The sequence below is a fragment of the Euprymna scolopes genome, chromosome 14, assembly GCF_053919585.1.
Source record: "Euprymna scolopes isolate OS-2025 chromosome 14, ASM5391958v1, whole genome shotgun sequence".
In the NCBI taxonomy this organism is placed as follows: Eukaryota; Metazoa; Mollusca; class Cephalopoda; order Sepiida; family Sepiolidae; genus Euprymna; species Euprymna scolopes.
Window position 1 is genome coordinate 101,996,060 of NC_136495.1, and position 6,391 is coordinate 102,002,450.

The 6,391-nt window shown below is 42.0% G+C and overlaps 1 pseudogene; it reads left to right on the forward strand.

Annotated features, from left to right (window-relative positions):
• The first annotated feature begins 232 nt into the window (after window positions 1-232).
• LOC145293539 (U2 spliceosomal RNA) lies at window positions 233-356 on the forward strand (annotated as a pseudogene).
• Window positions 357-6,391: the final 6,035 nt, after the last annotated feature.

Here is a 6,391-nt window from a genome sequence, read left to right on the forward strand (position 1 = left end):
TGGTATATTTTATATATATGACGTTCTTTTTATTATTATTAGGTAGGATAATACTCTTGTTAAGTGTTTTTAGTCGCGTGTAAACGACTCTAAAAGTTACTCCATCGGTCGGTCGGTCGGTCGGTCTGTCTGTCGGCGGTCTGTCCGTACCACTTTTTTGCTTGTTTTTTTTTTTTTTTTTTGGTTAAGATCAAAGGTCTGTTGTTAATACAGGCTGTTCTTAGCTTTTTAAGCTTTTTCTTGGCCTTTTGGCCAAGACCAAAGTGTAGTATCTGTTCCGGCAGATACAGCAAGCAAAGACCATATTTGGGGGCAACCCCACATATAAGACCTTGGTCTATGTAGGGGCAACCTTTATATCAATTGTCAATATACAGCTCCCCTACTCCCCGGTGAGTTGGTCCCTGATTTCCCCTTCGCCCTTCACATTAAAAATCGGCCTTGTGCCTAAGTTTCTTTCTGGACGAGCGCATAAATACCCTTTTTCTTTCACTTTAAGGCAAGATCAAAGTGTAGTATATGTTCCGGTAGATACTGCAAGCAAAGACCATATCTAAGGCTGCTCACATATAAGACCTTGGTCAATGCAGGGGCAAACCTTCATACCAAAGTTAACTATCCAGCTCCCTTACTTCCCGGGGAGTTGGTGCTCATTTCCCCTTAACTCCTCACATTAAAAATCGGCCTTGTGCCTAATTTGCTCGGTGGGGGAGCAAATAAATACCCCGCTTTTCTTGGCATTTTGGCCAAGATCAAAGTGTAGTATCTTTCCGGCACATACTGCAAGCAAAGGCCGTATGTTGGGGCAATCCTTCATATTAGACCTTGGTCAATGTAGAGGCAACCCTTCATACCAATTGTAACTAACCAGCTCCCCTGGAAGTTGGTCCCTATTTCCCCTTTACTCCTCACATTAAAAATCGGCCCTGTGCCTAATTTGTTCGTTTAGGGAGAAAATAAATACCCCGCATTTCTGTGCCTTTTGGCTAAGATCAAATTTTACTATTTGTCCAGCAGATACTCCTAGGAAAGACCGTAAGTGGGGGCAACTCCACATGTAGGACCTTTGTCAATACAGGGGAAAACCTTCATACCAATTGTCACTATCCAACTCCCCTACTCACCGGGGAGTTTGTACCTATTTCCTCTTCACTCCTAACATTAAAATTAGGCCTTGTGCTTAATTTATTCAGGGGGGGCAAATAAATACCCCTTTCTTGGCCTTTTGGTAAGATCAAAGTATATTGTCTGTCCGGCAGATACTGCAAGCAAAGACTATATGTGGGGGCAATACCACATATAAGACCTTGGACAATGTAGGGCAAACCTTCATACCAATTGTCACTATCCAGCTCCCCTATTCCACGGGGAGTTGGTCCCCAGTTCCCATTGCTTCTTATATTAAAAATCGGCCTTGTGCCCAATTTGTTCGGTAAGGGAGTAAATAACTACATCTTTTCTTGGCCTTTAGGCTAAGATCAATGTTTAGTATGTGTTCCGGCAGATAGTGCAAGCAAAGACCGTATGTAGGTGAAACCCCACATATAAGACCTTGGTCAATATAGGGACAACCCCGGGGAGTTGGTCCCTATTTTCCCTTCACTCCTTACATTAAAAATCGGTCTTGTGCCTAGTTGGCTCGGTGAGGGAGAAAATAAATATCCCGCTTTTCTTGGCCTTATGACCAAGATCAAAGTGTAGTATCTTTCCGGCACATACTGCAAGCAAAGGCCGTATGTTGGGGCAATCCTTCATATTAGACCTTGGTCAATGTAGAGGCAACCCTTCATACCAATTGTAACTAACCAGCTCCCCTGGAAGTTGGTCCCTATTTCCCCTTTACTCCTCACATTAAAAATCGGCCCTGTGCCTAATTTGTTCGTTTAGGGAGAAAATAAATACCCCGCATCTCTGTGCCTTTTGGCTAAGATCAAATTTTACTATTTGTCCAGCAGATACTGCTAGGAAAGACCGTAAGTGGGGGCAACTCCACATGTAGGACCTTTGTCAATACAGGGGAAAACCTTCATACCAATTGTCACTATCCAACTCCCCTACTCACCGGGGAGTTTGTACCTATTTCCTCTTCACTCCTAACATTAAAATTAGGCCTTGTGCTTAATTTATTCAGGGGGGGGGCAAATAAATACCCCTTTCTTGGCCTTTTGGTAAGATCAAAGTATATTGTCTGTCCGGCAGATACTGCAAGCAAAGATTATATGTGGGGGCAATACCACATATAAGACCTTGGACAATGTAGGGCAACCCTTCATACCAATTGTCACTATCCAGCTCCCCTATTCCACGGGGAGTTGGTCCCCAGTTCCCATTGCTTCTTATATTAAAAATCGGCCTTGTGCCCAATTTGCTCGGTAAGGGAGTAAATAACTACATCTTTTCTTGGCCTTTAGGCTAAGATCAATGTTTAGTATGTGTTCCGGCAGATAGTGCAAGCAAAGACCGTATGTAGGTGAAACCCCACATATAAGACCTTGGTCAATATAGGGACAACTCCGGGGAGTTGGTCCCTATTTTCCCTTCACTCCTTACATTAAAAATCGGTCTTGTGCCTAGTTGGCTCGGTGAGGGAGAAAATAAATATCCCGCTTTTCTTGGCCTTATAGCCAAGATCAAAGTGTAGTATCTTTCCGGCACATACTGCAAGCAAAGGCCGTATGTTGGGGCAATCCTTCATATTAGACCTTGGTCAATGTAGAGGCAACCCTTCATACCAATTGTAACTAACCAGCTCCCCTGGAAGTTGGTCCCTATTTCCCCTTTACTCCTCACATTAAAAATCGGCCCTGTGCCTAATTTGTTCGTTTAGGGAGAAAATAAATACCCCGCATTTCTGTGCCTTTTGGCTAAGATCAAATTTTACTATTTGTCCAGCAGATACTGCTAGGAAAGACCGTAAGTGGGGGCAACTCCACATGTAGGACCTTTGTCAATACAGGGGAAAACCTTCATACCAATTGTCACTATCCAACTCCCCTACTCACCGGGGAGTTTGTACCTATTTCCTCTTCACTCCTAACATTAAAATTAGGCCTTGTGCTTAATTTATTCAGGGGGGGGCAAATAAATACCCCTTTCTTGGCCTTTTGGTAAGATCAAAGTATATTGTCTGTCCGGCAGATACTGCAAGCAAAGACTATATGTGGGGGCAATACCACATATAAGACCTTGGACAATGTAGGGCAACCCTTCATACCAATTGTCACTATCCAGCTCCCCTATTCCGCGGGGAGTTGGTCCCCAGTTCCCATTGCTTCTTATATTAAAAATCGGCCTTGTGCCCAATTTGCTTGGTAAGGGAGTAAATAACTACATCTTTTCTTGGCCTTTAGGCTAAGATCAATGTTTAGTATGTGTTCCGGCAGATAGTGCAAGCAAAGACCGTATGTAGGTGAAACCCCACATATAAGACCTTGGTCAATATAGGGACAACTCCGGGGAGTTGGCCCCTATTTTCCCTTCACTCCTTACATTAAAAATCGGTCTTGTGCCTAGTTGGCTCGGTGAGGGAGAAAATAAATATCACGCTTTTCTTGGCCTTATGGCCAAGATCAAAGTGTAGTCTCTGTTCCAGTCGATACTACTAACAAAGACCATATGTAGGCGTAACGCCACATATAAGACCTTAGTGTAGGGGCAACACTTCATACCAATTGTCACTATCCAGCACCCCCACTTCGCAGGGAGTTTGCCCCCATTTCCCCTCCACCCTTCACAGAAAAAACAGCCTTGTGCCTTATTTGCTCGGTGGGGGAGCAAATAAATACCCTTTTCTTTGCCTTTTCGCCACGTTCAAAATGTAGTATCTCTCCGGCGGATACTGCAAGCAGAGACCATATGTGTAGGCAACGCCACAAATAAGACCAATGTCAATGTAGGGGCAATCCTTCATACCATTTGTCAATATCCAGCTCCCCTACTTTCCGGGGAGTATTTCCCCATTTCCTCTTCACTCCTCACATTAAAATTCGGCCTTGTGCCTAATTTGGTCGGTGAGGGAGCAAATAAATACAGCTTTCCTCGGCCTTTTAACCAAGATCAAAATGAAGTATCTATCTGGCAGATACAGCAAGCAAAGACTATAGGTGGGGGCAACCCCACATATAAGACCTTGGTCAATGTAGGGTCCATTCTTCATACCAATTATCACTAACAAGCTCCCCTACTCCAGGCAGAGATGTTCCAATTCACCTTTACTCCGCACATTAAAAATCGGCCTTGTACCTTATTTGCTCAGTGGCGGAGCAAATTAATACCCTTTTTATGGCCTCTTAGCCAAGATAATAGTGGAATATCTGTTTCGGCAGATACTGCAAGCAAATGCCATATGTGGGGCTAATCCTACATATGAGACTTTGGTCAATGTAGGGGCAATCCTTCATACAAATTATCACTATCCAGCTCACTTGCCCCCCCCCGGAGTTGGTCCCCATCTCCGCTTCACTACTCACATTAAAAATCAGCCTTGTGTGTAATTTGCTCAGTGGGGGAGCAATTAATACCCTTCTTTTGCCTTGTGGCCAAGATCAAAATGTAGTATGTGTTCCGGCAGATACTGCAAGCAAAGACCATATGTGGAGGCAACACCTCATATTAGACCTTGGTCAATATAGGGGCAACCCTGCATACCAATTGTCACTATCCAGCTCCCCTACTCCCCAGGGAGTTTGCCCCCATTTCCCCTTCACTCCTCACATTAAATTCGGCCTTGTGCCGTATTTGCTCGGTGGGGGAGCAAATAAATTTCAGCCCTTCATATCAATTGTCACTATCCAGCTCTCTTATTCCCCGGGGAGTTGATCTCCGTTTCCCCTTCACTCCTCACATTACAAATCGACCTTGTGCCTAATACGCTCGGTGAGGGAGCAAATAAATACAAAACCCCACATATAAGACCTTGGTCAATGTAGGGGCAACCCTTCATACCAATTGTCACTAGGCAGCTCCTCTACTCCCCGGGGAGTTGGTCCCCATTTTCCCTTCACTCCTCATATTAAAAATTGGCCTTGTGCATAATTTGCTCAGTAGAGGAGCAAATAAATACCCTTTTCGTGGCCTTTTGGTCAAGATCAAAGTGTAGTATATGTTCTTACTACAATCTATACTTATGTTTGTAACTTTTCCTTGGCCACATAGCTAAGATCAAAGTGTAGTATATATTCTTAACACAGGTTGCACTTTCATTTGTAACTTTTCCTTGGCAATTGAAGGGTAAACCCTTCCATGCTAAGGCATTTTTAGTCGCATGCAAGCCACTCTATCGGTCGGTCTGTAACACATTTATATTTTATTATTTTTAATCAAGGGGTATGGAGTAACATTTTTGTGCCCCGATTTATCAGAGAGTGACCTATGTTTTCAATGGGTCCGTCTGTCCGTTAGTCCGGATGATTCACGGATAACCGTCCATTAGTTTTTTCCTGAAATTATATTTTATAATATAAATGTGCTTAGTAAAGAAACATAACACTTTATGCAATAGACTCCTCTTAGAGTTCAATACATTTCCTCAAAAAAAACATCAATAATATTATTTATTTATTTTGTTCCCAACGATAACCGCTCTAGACGTCACATACTCATTATGCTGCCTGGCACTGTCTCTACTGTTCTGATGAGAAACATTAGGCTTCGAAATACCTTAGTATAAAGCGTTCCTTTTATCCCCGAACAAAATGTATGTATACCCTCATTAAATAAATGAATCGTTTTATATATACTAATATATAGCTTTGTGAGTTCATTTTTCTACTCGAATTGTCTCCTTTATAAGCTCCAAAGCAATTTTGTTGAGATTTGTATTATCCCGATGTATCTTCTTATCATCAGAGGAGAGAAAATATTAGCAAATAGTTATAAAGGTATGCACCCTATTTGCTAAAGTCAGTGAGACATGGAAAGTCAAAATGAAAATAATGCATTTATCAGACGGATTTGTAGGAAAAAGATATTAATGTTTTTTTTTAGATCCAGCTTGCTTGGTAAAATCCATGTTATACGTTCTTTACATCCGTTTGGTAATAATGTCCAAGTTATATATTGGGTAATCTGCATAGCTTTGTAGATATCCGAAACTATTCTGAAGAATATATATATATATATATATATATATATATATATGTGTGTCTGTGTGTGTGAAGAATATATGTGTGTGTGTGAAGAATATATGTGTGTGTGTGTGTGAAGAATATATGTGTGTGTGTGTGTGTGAAGAATATATGTGTGTGTGTGTGTGTGAAGAATATATGTGTGTGTGTGTGTGTGTGTGAAGAATATATGTGTGTGTGTGTGTGTGAAGAATATATGTGTGTGTGTGTGTGAAGAATATATGTGTGTGTGTGTGAAGAATATATGTGTGTGTGTGTGTGTGAAG